At 32.4% G+C, this 25,316-nt stretch overlaps 1 long non-coding RNA gene across 1 annotated transcript in view; it reads left to right on the forward strand.

The window, feature by feature from the left end:
• LOC129983554 (uncharacterized) overlaps positions 1-9,389 on the forward strand; it is a 41,349-nt gene extending 31,960 nt beyond the window's left edge. Inside the window, exons 2-3 of the long non-coding RNA XR_008785416.1 lie at positions 8,800-8,869; positions 8,964-9,389. This is a non-coding gene — a long non-coding RNA (uncharacterized LOC129983554). The remainder of the gene's footprint in view (positions 1-8,799; positions 8,870-8,963) is intronic.
• The last annotated feature ends 15,927 nt before the right edge of the window (positions 9,390-25,316 follow it).

Consider the following 25,316-nt stretch of genomic DNA (forward strand, 5'->3'; position numbering starts at 1 on the left):
CAAAAAAAGTCATTATATAAATTAAAATAGTTTTTAAGATATGAAATCCATTTTGAGAAGTCAAGCGGCAATCACATTGTATTCGATTTCCTCTGGATCCGTTTCGAACTCCATTTCTCTCCTGCGACAAGGAATGATATCTTCATCTAACTGATTTTGCCGATAATTTTTTTTTTGTTTTGTTATTTCATTCCCCTCTCTGTTTTTCTGCCCCCCCCTTTTTTTTTACTTTCTATATATATAATAATCATCAAAAAATTCGAATTCGAGATTTTAACAAATCTCCACGTTTTAGACCTCCATGAGTTCCAAATGCCCATTTTTTTGGGAAAATGTCCGTCTGTGATAAAGGTAATTCAAAAACGCTTTGAACTAGATGGTTGAAATTTGGCATCAGTCTTTACAACACATTTGCAGATTTCTATATAATTTTGAGTAAAATCTGTTTAGAGGAAGTCCGGCTGTTGGAATATAAGTTAACACGATAATTACAAAACAAATAGATCTAGATAGACACTAAATTCGTTACACTGATTTAATACCCATAATGTAGATAGATACCTGTCAAATTTTGTGACAAATCCAACTATGGATTGACCTGTCTGGCGGTCTGCATTTTCAGAAACATGTAAACACGATTAATTTAAAAACACAATGTCTTAAATATATCGAATTTGGTATGGGATTTTGTGGCTGCATATGCAGTTTTGTGTCAATTTTTGTATCAAATGGTTGATAAAATTACAAATTCGATTTTTGAATACTATTAATGCATGCCAGAAATTAATCGCCAAATAACTCGCCAAGGATGATTCAAGTAAGATGCAATAAAAACGTTAAATTCATGCCAAAAGTCAATATTTCGTAGCTATTGTAGGTTACTAAGGCATGCTCTGGCATGACAAGTTTATTAGAGGGTACGCGAGAAGTTTTTGGGTAAATAACTCCCATTGGTTTATTTTTATGTCTGCTCATTATTCGATCTCATCCTTATTGTTATGTAATTTTTGCATTCTATTTTCTTCTTCATCGCTCTATCAAACAAAAGCACCTGTTTGGTAATTTTTCTTTTAACATTGTATGTCTGGAAGTATAGAACTTTGAGTTCAAGTACTCTGTCAAACCCTCTCACAAAATGCCAAAATCTCTTTGATTTCTTATTAAAGATGTAATAATACCAATGCTTGGGATATGAGATACTCAGGAGCTGAAGTATTTGTTATTTTTGAAGTTATTGAAAGCTGAATGCAGTTAGACATTTTTATTTCTTCAGATACGTAGTATAGAGAAAGTATAGAATTGTCAGAAAATTCGAACTCGATTCAGTCTCTACACCAAATTTGTAGATTTCTATCAAATAATGAGCAAAGTCCGCTCAAAGGAAGTCCATCTGTACGGCTGTACGTATGTAATATAAAATGATAACTACAAAATGAATAGAGGTATATGGATAAAATTCGATGCTTAGAATTAACGTCTATAGTGTAGACACTTTTCAAATTTTGAGCCAAATCTGGCAAGGGATTGACCGTCTGTCCGTTTGTACTTTCAGAGATATGTAAACGCGATGACTTAAATATATCAAATTTGGTATGTGATACTGTGACTGCAGTTGTCTTTCTATATCAAATTTTGCTTTCACTCGGTTGGGAGCACAAGTAACTATTAACCGCATGCCAGGGATTCCTCGCCAAATAACTCGCCAAAGATTACACGATGAATTCAATTCACTTTAAACGTTAATATTTCGTAATCATTGTACGCCAAATGTCATGTAAGGCATTCTATGAGATAATACTTTTATTAGAGAGTATGCGAGAAAGTTTTAGGGAGACCACTCCCATTGTTTGAGATTAGAAGTAATATCCAGAAATTAGATCCATTTGATAGTAGGAATTATCAGTAATTATCTTTGCCAATCGGTCCGTTAGTTCGTTATATTCGTTGCCAGACTATGTACTTGAGTGATCCAGAATCCATAAGTACAATATTCGCTGTTTTAGTGTGTGGAAGCTGATGAATTGAGTAGAATAGAACCTGGGACCTTGTGGTTCTCAGCCGAGTAACAAGACCACAAGACAAAAGCAATTACTCGTGCTCCGTAGCTGTTATCTGGCTTATAAGCTTTCACCGCAGTAATCACGGCCGGGTCACCACTTGTGGGGGTTATGGGATGATTCATCCACTTAAAATGTTCAGAACTTCAAGAAACGACGCAACTGCACTTTTAACAAGGAAGAAGAATAGAGTATATTTTTTATACAACAAAAACAATACATAAAAAGGTTAGCAGAAGAAGTTGAAGTAGCTCACTCTCGAGTTGAGAAAGAAATATTAAGGTCTTGCCGGCCAGATTGCATAGTGAGTAATGATACATTGATATCCACAAGTGTACTCAAAGTGCATGCTTTGGACATTATCAGTTGGATAATTTTTGGAGATTGGAATAGGATATTTTTTCAAGGATGGCAAAGCAGAGAAATTGTCTGAAAAAATTAAAATATCTTTCCCTAGAAAGTCGAGGATATCTAAAGTTTAAGCAATAGTCAGGCATAAATGAATTACTATATTCATGTACATAAAAACGAGATTGGGACTTTAATGACTTTTGCAGTTTTACATTTATAATTAAATTATTACATCCCAAATTTCATCCTTTCAGCTGTTTGTACTTTTCATTACCTTGTTCACAGACAGACAGATTTCAAAAAGTATATATTTAGGAAGCTCTAAAGCCTAGTGATTGATCAAAATTAAGGTTCTGAATTTCTTGAAGATTGGAATTTTCATATGAAAAAAGATAAAAATTTGTGATTTTTCACATTTTTTTTTTATTGTCGCTCAGCCTATTTTTGTTTTTTAAAATTTATATTATCGAGTGTTTGTTTGTTTATTATTGTGTATTTAAATGTGTTATAAAGTATAAAATATCCATGTATGTTTCTTTAGCACAAGAACTCCTCTGAAACGAAACACAGCAGCAATGTGAAATTTGCATATGCCATCCTGGGTCATTTCAAAGTCAACTGTGTTATTTTTAAAAGTTTAAAATTAATATATTCTTAAGATATTTAATTAAATATTAAAAATTCAGCGACATTTCAGCATTTTTGTTCAATAACTTCTGAAATGAGTATCTTATGAAAATTATTCATATATCACCATGAATGTGACTACGTTTAGGATGGATTTTTTTTTAAAAACGCTGAACGCTATTTTTTAATTTTTTTTTTTTTTTTTTTTTTGCATAAATTAGATCGATAAAAAAAAACATCAAAGAAGTCAAAATGTATCAGTTAAATGTCAAAAGTATTTTTAAAAATTGAGGGATAATTGATGTTTGGTTCAAAAGCGATATAAAGCAAAATCTATCTAGTTTGAAAATTTATCAAATGATTTACTTAAAATTTAGCCTTACCTTAATAAATATATTTCCTATTCTTGAACTAAAAAAGAAGTTTAAATAAGTTATCCTTTGATTCAAACATAAAATATTAAGATTCGACCGATAACTAACATAAAATTTTCAATTTTTTTTTTCATTTTGTGAAGCCTTAAAACAATTATGGAATATTTTTTAATACACAGATTGCTTATTCTCTAGTTCAGGAACGTCAGAACATTCTGAGAAATTTTTGTACCAAACTTGAGCAAAAAATATGTATTAGATTTTAATTTTTGATGCTTGTCGTAAGGAAATTCTGCCAAAATTTGGAATTTAATAAATTGCATTTAAAGATGTAAAATAGCATTAAAGCGTTTATTACGCAAATATAAAAATCAATATAATTTTCCAAGGATGAGCTTAGAAATAAAACTCAAAAGATTTCATGAAGAGTACTGTTTAAAAATTCAGAATATTGAATAAAAAAAGTATCAGAAAAATTTTACAAAAAAAAAAAAAAAAAAAAAAAACTTTTTAATGTTTGACTTTTGTTTACTAATGTATATAATTATATATGTTTATATATTAATTATGTTAATAATTATGTTTTTAATGATGCTAATTTAATTTGCGTATCATTTTTTTTCTAAAATTCAATATACTTTTCCAATTAGTTTTCAATATATTCCATTAATACTTTTTATTGTTGTAATTAAATTAAATTTTATTGTTTCGTCAAAGGTTCCCTTACAGGTTTTACCACTTTTAAAATCAGAATAAAAATATTGCTTCGTTTAATCATGAATTTCAAGACAGAAGTTGATTTTCGTTTTTATTTTACAACATGTATAGTTTTAAATATGCGCGTAGAACAATTCAATAATGTTACTTTACTTTTATGCAATAATTCGCATAATTCTCCTATTTCTTCTTTTCAATGTTCCTATTTTGTGAGAAAAGTCTTTCAAGGTTGTTGAGATCTGTTCCTACCAGATGAATTAGGATGAAAAGGAAGCCTGTGTGCCTGACAGGCAAAACGAGATAATGGTATTTGTGGGACAAGACAGTATAAACAATGATATGAAAGAAGATCTATTAACACATACTGTTCGTTTCATTATTCTGAGACGACCACTTTTCGACGATTCTATCTCATTAAGGGAAGAGACGCGGAAGGATGAGTGCATTTCTGGAATTCTTCGCCATTCGTTGACCTTGAATTTCCTCCTATTAGATACTTTTTTTGTGCATTTTTTTTTTCACGTGTACGTGTTGTTTCGGACGGTATTATTTTAATTCAGTCTGCGAGTAATTCGAGTTTATTTTATTGTTAAATGTAAACATCCCCACCTTTCATCTTTCCTCTCACCCCTATTTTGACGAATTAAACCCATCCTAACGCATGAGCTAAAGCAGAAGGTTTTAGAATCCGTTGTGAAACAATAACAATGATATGGAGGGAAAATACAATCTTAATGGACTCATGCCAGATAATTTAAAGCACAGAGGCAAAAATAACAAAGGAGTTAGTTGCTGGCCGAAGAGTCAGACAGCACGGATAAGGGCAAACGAAAATCAACGAAAGACATTGTAGGGAAATATATCTATAAGTTTAAAATGTTATAAATATTTAGAAATGAAATGATATTATTCAAAATAGTGCCATATGTTATATGTAAGTGTCGAAATAGTGGTTGAGTGCATCTTTATTTCATCGTCCTTAAAATATATGTTATTCACATGGCCAGCTATAATTCATTGATAAAGCATTGCTTCGAATTCTCATAAGCTAAAGAATGTACGCTATTAAATCCATTTAGTGTTACATATTTTTAAACAGGACATGCTATTCATAAAGAAATATTATTCATTTTCTTTGAAAGTGCGCAACATTCACAACTCCTCCATGTTCATCTCAAAACAAATTCTGTTAAACATTAAAATAACAATAATAAAGTCTGCAATGAAAAAACTGTCGCAAGTGGTGTTTTTTTATGCTAATTACTGGAAAAATATTGTAAAAATTCTGTTAGGTACAGCTTTATCACAAATCGCTATCTATTTTATTTTATTTTTTTACTAATATATCCAATTTTTCTATTTCGGATTTTTTAAAGAAATATTTATATGAATTTGATAAGCACATTTATGGATTTAAAAAAGTAAATAGATAGATTAAACTACTAAAAAAGAAGAAGAAAAAAACTACTTCAAATCAAGATATTCATCTGCATTGGCAAACTGCCTATTAAACACTTTATTGAAGACAGAAAAGGAACCACTTGAAACCGAATGCCTTTCCTGTTGGCACGTGTCTGCCCTCCATCCCTTCTTTACACCCCTTTTCACTGATCTTGTGTCATTGGCCTTCTTTCCTTTCTGCTGTAAACACGTGTTTATATCCCGATCGGTGGATAATAGGTACTTTTTTTACTTCTAGTTTTTATTGCATTAAAGAGATTATTGATTTCTCGAAAATGCATTCAATTCATCGAATTGTTTCTGCTTTATTTGTGATAAACTGTACAATGAAAAAACATCAAGAAATTAAAATTTTATTTAAAAAATGACTATTACTTTTTTTTTTTTTTTTTTTGAAATTAGGAGATTAAAATAGCCTTCACATGGATAGATTAGGAGAGTAAGATAAATTAACCTCCACACGAAGTTTGTTATATTTGTAAAGAAGAATTAAGGCAATGGATTCAAAGTAAAAAACATTCCTTTCGGTTTCATATACCGGTAGTTTTTTTGAGAGAACCAAAAAGTCTTAATGGTGATTTTTTTTTTATTTGTAGTGCGAAAAATTTCAAATTAAAGAACAAAAAGTTGTCTCTGTCCCTAAAGAAACTGGCATACTGGTTCCTTCCCCTCCAAATACTACGGAAAAGATTTTTTTTAAAAAAAATTTAGATATTAACTGAATATGATATTGATAGGATGTTCATGAAGTTTATTACATCATCAACTACGTGCATAAACATTTCACACGGTCTAAGTTTAATGTTTTAATCAGGGATTTTACTCTTCCTAAAAATTCGGAAGAAATTTGAAATTCCAGATTGGAAAAAAAAAAAAAAAAAAAAAACCCTGCTAACTTTCAATATTTGGTTTCCAACTCCTGATATTTACATATTTATAACTCCTGATACTAACCTGATACTACTGAGATGCTTCCGCCATGGTCATTGGATCTCGCCACCCTGGAGGATACACAAATACGTGGGAGATCTGGCTCCTCCCATCGATGACGGGACGTACTTCCTTCGGGGAGGGTTGTACCGCGGCCGGTGATGGTCCTTAGGACTCAACCACAGTTTCAGCCAGTGTTGCTGTTGCGGGGGTCCGGTCATTCAGTAATTTTTCCGTGTACCTTCGTAGCGAGTCGGAGGTCAGATGTATGACTTACTAATCTGATTCTTGATTTTAGAACAAAATCAAATTGTTTTTTTTGTTTTTTTTAATTCCTTCAGGCGAATGAACATGTTTATTGCAACGATATCCCAGACCTCATAACAAGTAGCAAACTTGACGATTTGAGACTTTTTATCGATTTATTAAAAATTAGTCTCAAAGCAGTACTATAGAATAACAGAAATGAATAATATTTTGTGCTTCTTGGGCATTCAGCTCATTTGAAAGAGTGCTATGAAAAACTTGATTTCATTCTGAATAAACCAACGTATTCTTATCACAAAAGATCATTCTGCGATGATCTTCAATTGATTTCTCTGTTACTTGGTACGCGAAACTTGGTTACGTGGCAGAAAAGGTACGCAAAATTTCCTTATTTTCTCTGTGAATAGAACAACCACAACAGAAAACAACAGTACATTAAAAAAGAATGGATGGTCTGAAAGACTTTAGATCCTGGAGTCAAAAATACTGAAAGAAAATTTGATACCAAAAAAGTGTTTCTTGCAACATTTTACATAAAATTAGGTTTTATGAAACAATCTGTCAATGCTTTATCACAAAAGATGAATGCTTCAAATCCTTTGTGGCAAGTTCCCGAGTTTATCCGAAGCAGAACTGAAGGGAAGTGTATTTGTAGGACTAGGCATAAGAAAAATGATGAAGGATGAAAGTTTTGCCTGAGCCTGAAAAAGCCTGAAAATCCTCGAAACTAATTATTACTAACTTTCTCGGAAACAGGAAGATCCCAAACTACAAATCTACTACAGAACAGATAAGAAAAATTCAAGATTTTAAACTGTAGTACGAGTTGAAAAAGTTCATTTTCTCAATTCATACCTGGATTATTTTCCTGAAAATTTAGGTGCAATTCGTGAGGAACAAGGTGAGAGATTTCACCAAGACATACAGGAAATGGAAAGGCGATATCAAGAAAAATTGAATATTAACAAGATAAGCAACTACTGCTGGATGCTACAAAGAGACAATCCTTGCAAAATTCACAGGAGAAAAAGTGGAAAAAGGACTTTTAAAGTAATAAAAAAGAAAGAAAAGAAAAGAAACGCTAGCATAAGGATTTTCTACATGTACATAGCAGTTACTTTTACTTTATATGAATTTATGAATTAATGAAATTTAGCTGAAATGCCAAAATTTCGCGATTTCAACTGCTATCTTCCAAATATGCAATCGCTTTGTAACAAATCCTTACGTGATAGAAATGAGTTTTAGAATCGACATTAAAAAACATAAAAATCAATAATCAAAATTAAAACAATTTTTAAACAATATTTTTTTTGCAGTCTAGTGTAAAAAGCGGAATAAATGATCATATCATATAAAAAAATAACATGATAATAAAATAACTTTTTGTAAGTAGTTCATTTAATCGAAATTCCATGCCGTCACTTAATAGCACAATATCGATTCAAAAAAGAGTTTAGTAACCTGCGTGCTAAAGTATCATAAATTATTTTCTCATCCGTTTATTAAGAGTTTCAAAGGAAGGTCTTGGCTTTCGATGAAAAATAATAAAGAATACTGATCGATTTTATTATTAAAACGCATTAGTGAAATTGATTTGTGATTCTTTACACTATTGGGTAAACTTTTGTGCATTTGTACGGGAAAATGGTTTGACAAAATAAATTATTAAGAATATATTTGAAAAGGCTCCAAAAGCCATTAATTTAAATGATAGAGTCCACATTATAACAAGAAATAACATAAAATGTGTTGCATGCACATGGTATAGACAACTGCTATAAATTTACAATCGTCGGATATTGTGTTAGAAGACAGCATTCATATATGATACCTTCATATTTTGAACTTCATTTGTATTTTACGTTTATAAAGAAAGCATGTGCATGCTTTGATAAGTTACATGGAATACTTACCGAAGTAGTTTCCTTCATAAAATAAGATTCTTCAGAAAATTTTAAAAGTATAATAAGTTGTCATATTACTAGTTTCATTAACTAGCATTTCTTTTACAGGAAGTAAAAGCTCATTTGGGATTGTATTAAGTGAGGAACAATGAAGAAAAAAATATTTGCAGGAAGACCGGTAAGTGCGGTTACAGAGACCACTGAAGAAGAAACTCTTCAATTAAAATTTCTGAGAGAAATCCAACCACTAATAGTTGCATTTTTACTTGTAGGATTGGATTTTAGGCCATTTCAACAATCTCATCACAAGCAGGATAAAAAATTCAGAAATAGAGAGATGCTGATTCAAATCTCTGTTATTATGAATCACGTTCTTTGTTGGCTTAACGTTCTGCTATTTGCTTATGAAATATTCGTAAAAGGAGCAGAACTTTCTGCTAAACAAGAACTGGCTAGCAAGGCAGTAAAAATCCTGACTATTTTACTCAAATATCTGCTTCATCATCGCCAAAAGGCTATAGTAAAAATGTTGATACACATTTCTAAAGAATATGATAAAATTACAGACAAGCAAAGGTATTTGAATAAAAGTGTTATATCCATTGCTATTGTTCTTAATTTTGGCGTCCTAATAATATTGTACTCATTGGTTTTTTTAGAAAATATCGAAGCAACTGGAAGATCATTTAAGGATTATATATGGGAAACATTTCAAAAAATCTTTCCAAGAATAATGCCGCCATATACTTTTTGCTTTCTAAGTATTCTTGATTTTGTGTGGTTCGTTTCTCTTTCTTCTATTATGATTCAATTACAGATATTAGTCATGGTGATATGCATGGCACTAATTCATATTTTAAAAGACTACGGCAAAGTTTTAAACTCTCCTACGGCTGTCTTTGATGACTTGTTGAAACGACATACGCAAGCCATGACTACTATAAGAGAAACTGATAATTGTTTATCTTTACCGTTATTTATCATTATAGGAGGACACGTATCGCTTTTATTCTTCCTCATACCGTTTATTTTCAGCGAATACAAAGGTTACTTAACACCACTGAACATATATTTCTATATGTCATTCGTTGTGCATATCCTTCAGTATTTCGGTATAACAATGTTTGCTTCAGCGGTGCATAAAGAAGTACAGAATATTGCGATAAAAGCGAGCGAAATGCATCATTTGAATACAGGATTATCAATCTCCGAGCGAATTTTGCTAATATTGAAAATTAATAACTCTTCAAGCATTTGTTTAACAGTTTGTTCAGTCAGTATTACAAGAAGTTTAGTTTTTTCGTCTTTTGGAGCTTTGTTAACGTACGGTATTTTGTACCGAGATCTATAAAACACTAGAATGTCACCAATAAAGCCGATTTTGAAATTATGCTAAGATACCCGACAAGGTTCGGAGGGGATTTTTCGATATATATTAGTGCTTATAATGTTTTTTTTATTAATATAAGGATAAAATGATGAATAAAAGTGAAATTATTTGAATATATATGTAGCGTTTGAATGAAAAGCATAGTTTCATGTAAATTTTATCATTTATTTACAAAAACTAGGATTGTTCTAGAGAAAAAGGTTGTTGCACTTTTTTAAATAATTTTCTTTGTAATATTATATGTACAACATACCTTAGAGTGCAACTAACTATTATCTAATAATTATATTCAAAAATAAAATCTTTGTGTGTAATGTATGAAATTTTGGGATTTTTTTTCAATAATATTTATATTAAACAATCATATATCTATTTCTAGAACAATCAACATCAAATCCATAGTTCATTATATTCTGCATATCATAACGAGCACTAATTATAAATTTCATTTATTAATTATTATTATTGATTATTACTTATTGACTATTATTTTCATATTTATGAGATATGAAGATACTCGTACAGCAGAATTATGAAAAAACTTTTTCTTCAGAAAATGGATTTAAAGTTTTTAAATACTTATAAATAAGATCACTTACATATCAATAATTCGTTATAACTTAGCTTCTAATTGACATAGAGACAAAATAAAGATATCACTGGAAACAGAAACGTGCCTATTTTTTAAAACTGCAAAGTAATAATAATAAAATAAAAATAAAAATGTGAATTTTTTTAGAAATTTATGTTTTTAATGTAGTCGGATACCTTAAGGTTAATTTACATCCATATGATCGAAGTAAAGCATGCGATAGTAAGAAATTTTAATTTGAAACCAATTACTTATTTTAGAATTGGTGCTTATAAAATTTGCAACAATTATTTTGCTGTTTAAGAATATTGTTTGAATTTTTTACTATTCATTTTTACTTTCTCCTATACGAAGTGTAGAAGAAGTTTTGTAATTGTCAAAAAAATTCGAAATCGAAATTTTGACGAATGGTCATGTTTTAGACGTTCCTCGGTTCGAAAAATTCATTTTTGCCTAATGTCTGTCTATCTGTGACAGGGATAACTCAAAAACGCTCAGAGATAATCGGATTAAATTTGGTATGTGGTCTTTACACAAAATTTGTAAAATTCGGTCAAATTTTGAGTACCATCCATTGAGAGGAAATCTGTCCATCCGACTGTTCGAATATAAGTGAACACGATAATTACAAAACAAATAGAGCTAAATGGATAAAATTCCATACACAAACGTAATATCTATTGTGTAGACATCTGCCAAAATTTGAGCCAAATCCAACAAGAGATTGACTGTCTGTCGGTCAGTACTTTGAGAAACATATGAAAGTGACAACTCAAAGACGAAATAATTTAAATATATTAAATTTGATTTGTGACTACAAGTGTTGTTCTGTGCCAAATTTTAGTTCGATAATTTTGGCAAAAAAAAAGGCGTCTAAAACACAAATTCGATTTTTACATCCCAAGGATTAATTGCCAAGAGTCACACGATTATTCGTAAAAATTCTAAATTTACGCCAAAGTTTAATATTTCTCAACAATGGTTCAAAAGAAATTGGATCTTTTCCCAAGGTGCACGATTTTATGCGAAGGACTACTCTTTTGTTAGAGAATATTAGAGAAAATTTTAAGGAGACCACTTCCACTGGTTTGATAGTATAATACTAACTTCTACATTAGGAATGCAATATTTCGATATTTTTTCATCTCTTATATTTTGATTTATTTAATGTTTCTTTATTTACATTATAATCAATAATGCTCAGCATTTTTAAAGTAAGTGGGATTCGCAATGTTTAGATAATTTTACTTACATAATTCATTGCATTGATTCCTTTTATTGTTTAAATCAATTAATATATATGCCAGTGTGTTGGAAAAATGTTACGTGTATAGGAGAGCAATATGCAGCATGAAGAAAAGCTTTCGTGTTTCCTAACTCCATGTCTTTAGCGGCTCGTGATTATTATTAGAGAGTTGAAGATAAACATTCTCTTTTTACTTTCTCGCCTATGTAGTACAATCGTCAAAAAGTTCAAACTCGAGATTTTAAGGAATCGTCATGTTTAAGATCTCCCTGAATTCTAAAAACACATGTGCACCCGGGGTCCCTTTTTCTGAATATTTAATTAGAATTTTAATTATCAGTTAAAAATTAACTTTCCCGCCAAAAAATCTTTTTATTTCCCCACCTCCAAATGAATAAGGCTTCAGTTTTTCCCCCCACGCTAACGAGGCTAGGCTTAACATATTATCGGCTGATTATTTCAAAGAATTCTGTTTATTTTCTTAGTGTTTTATGCATTGAAAAAGAAATATTGTTAATTAATCTATCTTTCAGTTCATTCTGAAGTACTTTTGAATTAAAATAAAATAGAATAAAGGAAATTAAAAATTTCTGATCTGCGTAGCGTTACCCCAACTGGCGTAGAAAATTCATGCATTTGCGTTACCATAATTGTGTTGAAAATTCACGCATGCGCATTGTGTTCCGATTGTTAACAACTCTATTTTCAACGGATACGGACTTGATTTTGAAGGCTTAACATGTTTTCGACCGATTATTTCAAACGATTCTGTTTATTGTCTTAGTGTTTGATGCATTTAAAACTAAACATTGTTAGTTAATTGATCTGTTCATGATGAATCTGACAAAATTTTGTTGAAAACTTCTTGAGATATTACATAAATTAAGAAAGATATTCTTTAATGCCCATAAGGTTTAAATACTCAGCGAGACTGTTTTCAGTACTCATATTAAAAACGAATGCTTCTTCTTATATTAATTGCAGATTAATCATTTCCACTTTTAAGCATAAATTCTACGGGAACTAACATAAAATTAGGGATATACATATTACGTCATGGCTAAAGGCCTTTATAATATTATGAGTGAATTAAATGACTATCAAAATTTGAAGCTTTAAATATTTTGATGAAGAAGGAATTAAAATAGGAGTAACATAAAATATTTAATTATTAAAATTTTAACGAGCATTAAGATTGGCGAACCGGCTGGTGGCCAAAGGTGGCTAGTTTAACATAATTACAAAATGAAGAGAGCTAGATCGATAAAATTCGATACATAAAACTAACGTCTATCGTTTAGAATCGAGCCTAATCCATTAAAGGATTGACTATCTGTTGGTTTGCAAATTTAGAAACATGTAAACGCGATGTCTCAAAGAGGCAGTGGCTTAACTATATCAAAACTGTTATGTGATTGTGTGACGGCAAGAATAGTTTTGTATCAAATTTTTGTTTCAATCGGTTACGAAAAACGCATCTAAAACACAAATTCAATTTTCCTATACTATTAAATGCATGCCAGAGATTAATCGCCAAATAATTCGCCAAGGACGACACGATAAATTGAGTAAAAATACTAAATTCACGCCAAAGGTAAATATTTCGTAACTATTGTACACCAGGGCTATGTAAGGTGTTCTTTGAAATAACATCTTTATTAAGAGTATATGCGAGAATGGTTTGGGGAAATCACTCCTGCTGATTTGATTATAATGTTCAAAATCTCAGCAATAAAACCTTTTACTTTCGATTGATAACGCAACTGCATCATAACGCAAAATAAGGTGTTCGGTGAAAGTAGCAAGTACATTGTGTCGGACAATGTAAGAAAGAAAGAAATGTCTTGCGGTTTCCACGGCAGGACTGTGTGTGCGTAGTTTATACTGGAAATCAAGCGAAGTAACAAAGAGGCAAGTAAGTGGGGAAGACCAATCAGAGTCTGAATACTGATGAAGAGATCTGGAGCCTATCAGTATGAATTGCTGTTCATGATTTGACGACTTCATCTTTTCTTCGCTTTGAATAAATTTGAGTGGGGAATTTTTGATGCCCTGTGATGGCAGAGTACGAGAGGAACGAGTTTGAATTATACAATGCAACATTTAATTACGTAGTTATGTTCATCAAGTGACTGCGAAGTCACATGGATCGGCTTTATAACATATCCTTGAAAAATAATTAACATTATCAAAACTAAATGCATTTATCTATACTTATCTCTGCCATGATAGCTGAACTATTGCAACACTGTTTCCTGGCAACTTCATCAAAAACTGACCATCATTTTTCATACTTTCCAGCCATGCAAAGTGAGACAGAGAAGTTTTAAAATATTATCAGAAGTGAAATTTAATTGCTAATAGTAAGAAATCGCAGATAAATTGTTGTGGGGAAAATATTTAAATATGATTACTTATGAATCGGTCTTTATATCTTTCTTTTAAGGTTCTATGCTTAGTGAACACTTTGAAATAAATAAAAACATTCAAATTTCTGGTTTAAACTATCTTTCTGCAGTAATCTTATATTATGGTTAAATATGCACATTATGAATTTATCTTTGATGATAAATGGGAAAAGAAATTTTAATTCAGATCTTGACTTTAAAAGGTTGATTACTTTTTAGCAAATACAATAGAAAATTCCGATTGAAATATTTACGGTTTCTATTGTTACATAAGCGGTTAAATTAATTTTGATGGTAGCTTAACGTTAAGCCCTTGGGATAAAGATTGTTTAATTTTACATGTAATTACTGAAAATGAATCACCATGTTAAATTCAAATTAAGTCTGCACATATAGAATCCACATTAGCCTGCCAAATATTAGCGATAATTCCTAATACAAAATTTCAATGATAAATGTTGGTGTTAAAGTAATTGCGCCAACATTCAAGCACGGCGAGGTTAGGCCTCTTAAAGGGAGTATATTACTTTAAATTAAAACTTATCAATTCATACTTACATGACAAATGTAAAATACCTCGAGATTTTATTTGAAATTTGTTCAGTATCTGGTGGGAGGTGAAATATAAAGTAAATACAATTAACTCTAACACTCCTTTGCTATCTAAAGACTAATTAGATATTTTGCTTGTAGCAATAGCCAGTAAAATTCCTTAAAAAACAAAACAATTGTTTTGATTAACAACTAAAATCAAAAGTTGTATTCGCAATACAATGAAAAGTTGTATAGATGTAATACAACTTTTTATTCAAATAATCTCTATATTGTTTGAATAAAAAGTAGTATTACATATATTTTAAGTCTAAGATAAATATGCAAACCAACGTCCCCGTAACGGCGTAAAAGTGTTCAAAGGTTAATAGGTTTAATGGTTCCGCAATTAGATAACGTGTAATTGTTATCTAACACGCTTACACACGCTTAACTACTGCCTTAAATGAAATGAAAATAACGGATAATGAAATACATAATTTATTTTCTGACGAAGAATATGAAAATGATATTTTATAATGTGAAAGCTATATAGAAGACGGATAATCCTGAATTTGCAATTTTTAAAGCTCAAAAAATAATTCAAAATAAATTAGCGCCAACTATGAATAACGTTAATGATTCGGCTATTAATAATAATAACTTGGCTATGAATTTAAACCCTTGTGTTACAACGCCTGTTATTCAATCGTGTTCAGTTAAATTGCCTGTAAAAGAGAAGGTTATTGTGTCCCTTGCTGCGCCATGGATGCCAAGTCACCAATAAAGATGACGGACAAAGTAAACAAACACTTCCGCGGAATAGTTACGGTTACCATTTTCCGCAATATAATTATGATTTTTTATGATAAGTATTGATTTTTTCAGACAGGCTGAGCCGGTCTATTGGGTGCAGAGCAAAAGTTAGGGCATGCGATGCCTTCAGCATCCCTAGAAGGCACCGGGCAGGATTTTTTAACTTAAAAAAAATGCTATGGCTCCGCTGACAACGGCAGCGGGAACCTAGTAGCTTCACTAGCACATTGAAAATATGGACTGTGTGGATAACAGGATCAGTACATAATCAACATAAAAGAAAGAATGAAGGACGTTATAGGAATGGATTTTAGAGGGAATTTTAAAGAATTAATGCACTTACTTGATTTATTTAATCAGTTATCTCGGCAGGGCACGATCGAGATATTTCTCTGAAGAATCGGCGTACTTTTTTTGTTATCGCGACGTTGTTTTGTCTACGCCATATGTACTCTGTCAGGCAGTCGTCGAATTCTCCGGCTACATGGTTTGTCCCTTGTAAAGAACTTTTAATGGCACTCCAGGTTACTTCGATAGAATTTGTGTGGACTCCGGTGTCCGGGTCTTTAAACGTCAGACTATGCTCACCGTTAAATGCTGATAACCTTGATTATCCAGACAGTTATGCGATGCCCAAAAGTCTGAAGTTCAAACCCGGAAGAATACGTCTTTTTATGACTTCGAGTAAAACATCTGCACTTCTTTCAGGCTCTACTCCAAAAAAAACAATCATTCGTATATCTGATTAATCCTCCAAACACCCACTCGCTTTCTCTATTATGTTTTCTCTTTCCAAATTTACTTTCATTAATTTCAACAATCTTTCCAATCCCATCGATTTTTCCATCAAAGGCTAAACAAGAATTCTCACATACTCCTCTACAAAAATTCATCCAATCAGTCACCGTTCTTGCTGCAACATTCAAATCATTCACAATACTTTCATGCCTCATTCTGTTTAACCACATATACGCCATGCATGAAATTATTCCTAAATCCTAATGACTTTTATAGAACCAGGAACCCTTTCGTACAGACCTTTTAATATGGTGCGGATTCAATCCTTTCTTTCTGCAACACCTTATCTTTCCATCGATTCTCTCATCCAAATCAATCAATTTCATATTCTCATCACATACCGGACACACACACTTAGAAGCAATCAAACCATGGATGATTGTTCGTAATTCTGAAATTTTAAGTGATTTTAACTATTCATTTTGCAAAGTTGAAGACCGCCATGTTGTAAAGTTGCCATGGAAATCAGAGGTGATTCTTTCATCTTTATTGCGAAATAACTCTCAAAAGATTTCAAATACTCCGTAACAAACTCTTTACTCATTCAGACTTAAGAGATATTTATACAGAACAGATGCAAAATTATATCGATAACCACCATGTTGAACTTGCCGATAATAGTCCTTGCTACGAATCAAAACTATTTTACCTGTCTCATCATATAATGAAACAAAAGAATAGCGAAAAGAAAAGGCGAATTGTATTTGACGCTTCTTCTCATACACCAGGACATCCTTCCTTAAATGATGCTCTTGGGCAGGGTCCTAATTTGCTTCCAGAAATATTTGCAACATTGTTACGATTTCGACTTCACAAATTCGCAATCACGAGCGACGGACGTGAAGCATTTTTGGAACTTATTTTGGCTGAAGAGGATAGAGAATGTACTAGGTTCCTGTGGTTTAAGACAGAAAATGATACAAACGGGAAATATACTTGCGAAATGAAATACTTATCGTTTTTCCCGTTTACCTTTTGGATTGACTTCTGTCCCTTTCTGTCACTCTTCGTTAATTAGCTAATATGCATACTGATATCTACTCTACTACAGATAAGCATTTGGAGTAAAATACTTTTATGAACGACTTCGTTATGGGAGTAGAGACTGCTGAGCAAGCAACAATTCTTTACCAAGAAATGCAAAATTTATCGGCACAGATTTTACTTTTGGCTAAATGGAGTACAAACTCCAAGAACTTACAGGTTATTTGGGAACTAAAGGATATCATCTTTAAAAGCAATACGCAAGTATTAGGAATTAGCTGGAATACTACGGCAGACATGTTTCATACAGACATAAACGAAAGTGTTTATCAGTTTGCTGTTCCTGCAACAAAACTTTTACTTTTTAAAATTGTATCAAGGTTGCATGATCCTTTATGCCTCTATGCACCAGCAATAGTAGTTGGAAAAATTCTTTTTCAAACCATGTGGCTCATGGGAGTGCAATGGGACGAAATTCTTCCTCCAGTCATTGCCGCAAACTTTAACAGATGCGTATCTGAAATATCATTTTTAAACAAGATACGTATTCCTCGCTGGATTGGAATTTCTGCCGCTTCTCACATGAGTCTCCATGGCTTTTGCAATGTATAGGAAAAGGCCTATGATGCCGCATTATACATTTGTTTCACTGAGCTTAATGAAACTAAGGTTCGACTAGTTTGCAGTCGGAACAGACTTTCCCCACTTAAACGGATGAAACTTCCATTTCAGGAACTTTTGGCAGCCTTATTAGGAGATCGTTTACTTCACTATTTTTGCAAAGAAATTGGTTTAGATAATCAACTGTCGCGTTAAGTTGAATAAGAAATGGTCCTAACCAATGGAGCACATTCGAATGCAACTGAGTCACAGAAATTCTTCAATACACTTCTCCAGCGCATTGGCGGCCCATGTACGCAGAACCCAACAGATCATCTTTCTCGTGGAGTGTTCCCAGCAGAATTACTATGTCTAGAAATTTGGTGGAACGGCCCAAGTTGGTTAGCGCAAATTCCAGACGCCTGGCTAATCCAAAACCTTTTGGCAAACGACGAAAAATTTTTAATGGATATAGAAGCTCGTCAAGTAAAGACCCAAATATTGTGTATACATCAACTATCCAAACTTTAATCTATATATTCCTCTTCAGTTCATACACAAAATTCTTGAGAATAACAGCTTGGATTTATTGCTTTCTGCACAACTGTAAATCTCGACAACATTTTACTTCAGAATTGATAATTGAGGAGCTGAATAATGCAAGAAACTATTGGATTTCAGTTGTACAAAAACATTGTTTTTCTGTAGAAATCAACGCACTGGAGAAAAATTGTTCCTAACCTAAATCCTCAAAAATTTCTCTTTTTTTTGCCCATTTCTGAAAGATAAAATCTTACGACTTGGTGGTAGGCTACAATTCGCACGGATATGACTTGAACAAAAACATCCAATACTGCGTGAAGTATCTCATTATTTTGTGCACTTGTTGATTAGACACACGCACATTCATCAACATCACTTGGGTGCTCGTGTAGTTCTTTCAGAATTACGCTCCGAGTTTTGGATACTCCGAGGTCATCAAGCGAGTGATTAAAACTTGCTTACAGTTCAAACTGTCCCATGCTTTAACCCTCTCGATGCCAGCCGGGCGGTTTGGGGCGGTTTGAGAATTTGCCCTATAATATCCACGTGGGTCGGTTTGGGGCGGCTGCTAGCCGTTTCAGGGGAGATGGGTATTAACTTTTTAACATCCAAGCACTTTTCAAGCGGTACTCCCTTTAACATCCAGACTTTCTCAGCGTGTCTATAGGAGACATGGACTCTCCCAAACTGAGGGGCAGTTACCCCCCGCACTCCGAGTAATAAATCTGTCGACGCTCTGCCTTGAAAAATTGCCTTGCGGTTTTCGACGACGGGAATCATTTTCCATCAACTTAAGAGTTTTATTCTAATGTATTTATATTTTTTAATGTGAAGCGTTTCGCTCTCGTATTTTTGGTTTATTTTTTTTTACAAATAATATTAAATTTATTCTATAATTGAGAAAATAGGGATTTTTTGCAAGTTTTATGTTAGGCTTCCAAACCATTTAAATAAAACTGGCTTTACTAGCAATTCCAAAAACATCTTTTCGTCTTATTTTCATTAGGCTTTTACGTTTTTTTTTTTTGCCAAAATTAAATAATATGTCATATATTAGCATGTATTTTTTTTTTTTTTTTACATAGTAATGTAGAACATACATTGTGCATATATCAAGGCAATTAGTACATTTGTTTACATAATAAAGATGTCAATGCAATTCATTGATAGACGAGATAATGTTTTAAATCTTCATTTAATACCAAAATAAAAACATTCGTTGAATTAAAAAAAAAAAAAAAATGTTACTGCATCTTTTGAAAGACGTTTCGAAAAGAATACGCTCTTTCAACACTTAGCTAAGATTTTTTTTTTTTATTGCCTTTAGCATTCTTTTTTTCTTTCTTTTTTTTTTTTTAGTATAAACGGTTATCTTCATTGAAATTTTGAATGCAAAATATTATTTTGCATTTTCGATAGTGATACTAAGAGAAAAGTTTTAGAACTTTAATTAAATTTTTAAAGAAGTTTTTACATTTTTTTTTCCAAAACCTTACGCATTCTTGCTTTTACATTAAATAATCGAAAAAGAATGTGGAGTAAATATACATTTCAAAAATATCTTTATTTTGCCACTCTTTTTTACTAATCTTTTAAAATATAACTTTTAAAATTTTTGTCCAACCAAGGAATATATTACGTCAAACTTTATATATCTCATCTATCGAGACAATTCGATAGATGAGATAACATATTTTTTAAACTTTATTTAATACTGAAATACAAAAATTATGAAATAAAATTCGGGAAAAAAATTACTCAGCGAAATATATTTTGAAAATACATTCCTTCAGTTTTCAGCCTGAACATTTTACTAAAACATTCATCTCTATTGCATTCTTCATTAACAAACATGAAGATTTAACACATTTATTATTACATTCATCATAAATATTATGCTTTTAGTATAAACTGTCATGCTGAAAATCTGCTTTTAAAACGTTATGTGAAGTTTTCTATATTATTAAGTCAAGATAAAATTTTGAAAGAAAATTTCATATGAAATTTTCATAAATTTACGCATGAGGGAATCATTTGCAAATTTTTGATAATAAGTAAATTATATAACATTGTTATATAAATTATATAACAAATTATATAACATAGTCACATATTTTTTTGACTCCTCATCTCCATCTCTCTCGTTTATCTGATCCTCATTAGTTACGTCTCCTGCTTCTTTGTTTAGAATAAACGAGAGCTGAGCTAAAGTATCATTTTTTGGCCAACCATCATCTTCGCTGATAGATCGCAGTCACTTTCATCAGAAGCAAGTAAAATTGCTTTAATTTCTTCTTCAATGTGTTCACGATTTCTTTTACTCATAATGAAAAAATAATAAGCTTTTCAATACAAAAATTACTCTGATAATCCAAAAATCCGATTCACAGTACGTAAAATAAAAAGTAGAAATTCACAATTGGAGAAATTTTTAGAATGGCATTTGAAAAAGGAACTCAGTATTTATATAACTTATCTCACTCTGTGAAGGGGGCAATAAAGAATACTCCCAATCTTTTTCTGGTCTTTTATTGCTATTTTGAAAGCGGAAGTTTGTACTTGGCCTCAGAAATTCCACAGTCCTTTGATGACAGAATAAGACGCTTGGAGTGTAAAGCGATTTCCATCTACAGTAACAAGAGTCGCTACACATTTTGTGAGAAAACTGCCATGTGAATAGGCTGCAGTGACAATGCAATAGTTTTTCTTTATATCATTACAATAGTCTTGATACTGAAAAGAGCTTCTGATGCTTATTCGAAAAATAAACGACTTGTCGGTATCCTTACATTTCATTCATCGTTAACAGAGCACTTCAGTGGAAAATTTTTAATAAATGGCCATAAAAGTCTTTCCAATTTTGAGCTAACAACACATGAAAATAGAAACTAAAACCCTTTCAAAATACAAAATATACGCCAACAACCTATTTACTGAATCCCTCCTCAACCCCTACCGCCCTAAGGCACAGGGGAAACTACTGTGAAAAAGCCGCGATTGTCATCGATAACGAGGACCACCTGGAGTGTTTAGTAGAGTAGCCTCTTTTAAGTTCTAATAAAATAAAAGCCCCTCCCTCTTCCAGCTGACCGACTTACTTCTTGTATACTTTTCGATACCACTGGGATAGACTTTGCAGAGCCAGTTTATATTAGGATCTTCAAACCTAAAATACAGCTTACATCATGCTATTTACATGTTCTACTAGAGTCCTGCATATAGAACTTGTTTTTGACCTTTCTGTAGACAAGCTCCTTTTGGCCTTACAAAGATTTGTCAGTAGAAGAGGACTTCCACATATTATATACAGTTACAACGCCACCACCTTCCATGCCGCAAACAAGGAACTCATTTTCCTTTGGAATACATTGACTTCAGTGAAAGTGCAGCAATTCTATGCTCATAATGGAAAGTATAAGTAAGTGGAAGTTTATTGCATTACGAGCAGCTTGGTGGGAAGAATATTGGAAGAGGATCCGTCCAATTCAATTGGTCATACTTCTGGAGGTTGACCAGGGTGGTTAGGATGTTGTGGCAAGCATTCAAATAATGTGGTATAATTACTTTTAGCTTGAGTGGCATCACACATTTTATCTGTTGTTATTCTATCAAACTACTTATACACTTGTAACGTACTTATCGTGAAGAAATAAATATGTTATACTAACCTCCTCCAATAACAACCAATTCCTTCTATCAAGCAGTTTATCTATTATTCTAAACAATGTTATCGTTGTAACATACCATTTTCTCAATTTTAAGCACCTTAGTGAAGGACTGGAAATGAAATTGTCGAACTGTCAATTTTAATCTTATTTTATAAACAAACGTATGTACGATTTAAGCATTATGAAACTAAATGGCTAACATAAACGACAATACTAATAATATCTGGAACATAAGCAATTTTGAAGATTAGCAAGGGGAAAAAAATGTAAAATTTTGCACAATTGGACATAAATAGAACGTTTGAGTACTTGAAAAAGCGAGTAAGGCGCAACGGAGAAAAAGATCTTCAGCCTTCAATCCAATAATTTATTTATTAACAACTTTGAGGTATAGATATTAAATTATGTTCGCCATACGACCAATACAGTAATCTCATTACCTAGAATAAACAGGAAATCACGGATAGACCTATATATATATATATATATGAAATTGAAACAATAGGTATATTATTTTTAAAATTAGAGCTTATTTAATTTATTACTGTTTAAAATAAGACAGTAACCTCATCTGCTCCATCTTTGCAGTAGCAGATCGCTGAATGATACGTAATTTTTCCATGGTTAACTTCCGAACCATTAGTGCCTTCTTAGTATTCTACAGCAGCGTTCACACGAGGCCAACTATTGCGCGCAATGGGAAGTCACAGCTCCCTCAAGAACATCGTGATTCCAAATTATTGTCTCATCCGGACCAAAGCCGGCCTTCTCTTCAAAGGGGCCTGGGTGCGAGAAGTCAGCCAAGCGTAGTAATAGCGACTTAATCTGATAATTGATCTTATCATTAAAATAGTTTGGTATGGAATTTTGAGTTTCATTTGGTTGACAAGTGAGCTTCCAAAATGCATATTCGGTTTTCTTCATTATTCTACGAAACACTAAATTCTCATGTAAGGGATTTTGAAAATTGTTGCTTCTTGAATTGATGTTTTTTTCTGCATTAGTTTCGCGTGAATTTTATCTTTCAGCATATTTTTGCGCGTTTCTTCTCTTTTTCTTTCACTTTTGTTTTATCTTTCACTTCCTTTGTTTAACTAATTACTACACTAATATGAGAGGGCAATTTATCTTAAATACAGCACAGAGCAGAAACTTATTTCTTAACATATTAATAAAAAGGAAATTTGCTCTCAAATTTTACTCAACGCATTTTTTACAAATTTTAATCAATTTCAATCTCGATCGATAGCATTCGTTTTAAATCCCTCATGAAAAATCTAGTCAATGTTCGAAAAAATATGTAAATTAAAACCCACATAATTTAATTAAATATTAACTCCTCTCTTTTCCCTCCCCTAGTATTCTATGCTTGATTATTAGATTTATTCCACTGTTAACTTAGTAATAATCGATGGTTATATTTCAGTTGTTATTGGATGCAGAAGGTTTCAACAATCACTCTTATTATTGTTGTTAGCAGAAATATGACTGTTTAATGTTAAACAAACGCACAAAATACAAACAATATAATAGATGAAACAATGAATCCATCTTTTCCTGCTCTGTTAAGAATCATTTCTTATTTTGCAACTGATCGTTGTGTGACTTTTTATTGCTGAGCTATGCTTGGTGCGTTTTGTGAACATTTCAATGAGGCTACGGCCATCATTGGATGGATCGCCCTATGGACGATCTTGGAACTGTTGAAATATTACATGTTCCCCCACTTACCCTCAATCGGAGATCTGTTTTTCGATCCCGATTTGGATCAAGATGTTGATACACCATCTGATCCACCTGCGACTAGAGTAGAATCCGTCCCAGTGGTTCGCTCCTACATGGTATTTAGGATTTGCCAGGCTTTAGAACTTCCAGCGAAATTGGCTCCATCTGCAGTCCAGATGTCAGATATCCCTGTTGTAGAATCCTATATGGTCTACAAGCTGTGTTCTGCTCTGGATTTGCCTGCACGGATGGCTCCTGTCGGAGTGCCAGTTGTAGAATCGTTTGCGATCTACCAGTTCTGCTTAGCCTTGGATATTCCAGTGAGATACCGGTCGCAGAAGGACGCAGTTTAACATCAAAACTGTCGTCGGCTGCCCGATGCAGTTTTCAGATCAGAACTGTCTTCGGATGCAGCGATGGAGGGTGGGTGGGCGGGGAACAAAAGTAGCCCACCTCCACGTGGTGTTCCCTGGGCAACGGTGCAGTTCTTTGGAACTGCATCGGCTAAGAGGCTACTCAAGTATGAAACAAATAATGAACTTTTTATTTAGTTTGACAAAACTACACACTTAATTTTTGATTTTGCGTTTTAATGCCCCAAAATTTCATTACAAGCATCAAATTCAGATCATGGAGAACGTGTATTTATGGTAGCAACAGCTGCAATGTTTTTTAGATATACATAAGAATTATATATTTTTTATCCTAAAAAAATAAAAAAAGATTTTAAAATATGCATATGACAAAGAATTGTCGTAGAACTCGCGCACACAGAAAATTAGTAGCGTTGACAATCATAAATCTGATGGAAGAATCTTATAATGACTTGAATTTGAAAAATTGTAGTGACAAAAATTTACAAATTCATTCATCTAAATCAAAATAATTCATTGCCATATACACTCATGTCCAAAATTAAGGTCACAAACATAAAATCTGCGAAAAATGAAAAACTGTTCACTGTGTTGCCACGAAACTTGGCACAGAGATACACTACAATGGAATAAAGAACATAGACACATAACAACATGGAAAAGATTTTAGTTGGGAATTAAGAAACAGGGTATATCAAAAAGCGTTACATTATGAATCAGAGATAAAGCATTTATCTCGAGAAACGCCTGTCTAATATGGAATGTGACCACCATGTACTGCTTCACTGGATTCACAACGAGCTTTCATATTGTTTATGAGGGTGTCAATAAATGCTTGGAGAAACAAAGCCCATTCTTCCAAAAGCTCGGCTTTTAACTCTTGGAGGGTTTTAGGAGGGAGGTTAAGCTGTGCAATGGGTCTTCCGAGACCATCCCAAACATGTTCAATA

Source organism: Argiope bruennichi, chromosome 9, assembly GCF_947563725.1.
Source record: "Argiope bruennichi chromosome 9, qqArgBrue1.1, whole genome shotgun sequence".
In the NCBI taxonomy this organism is placed as follows: domain Eukaryota; kingdom Metazoa; phylum Arthropoda; class Arachnida; order Araneae; family Araneidae; genus Argiope; species Argiope bruennichi.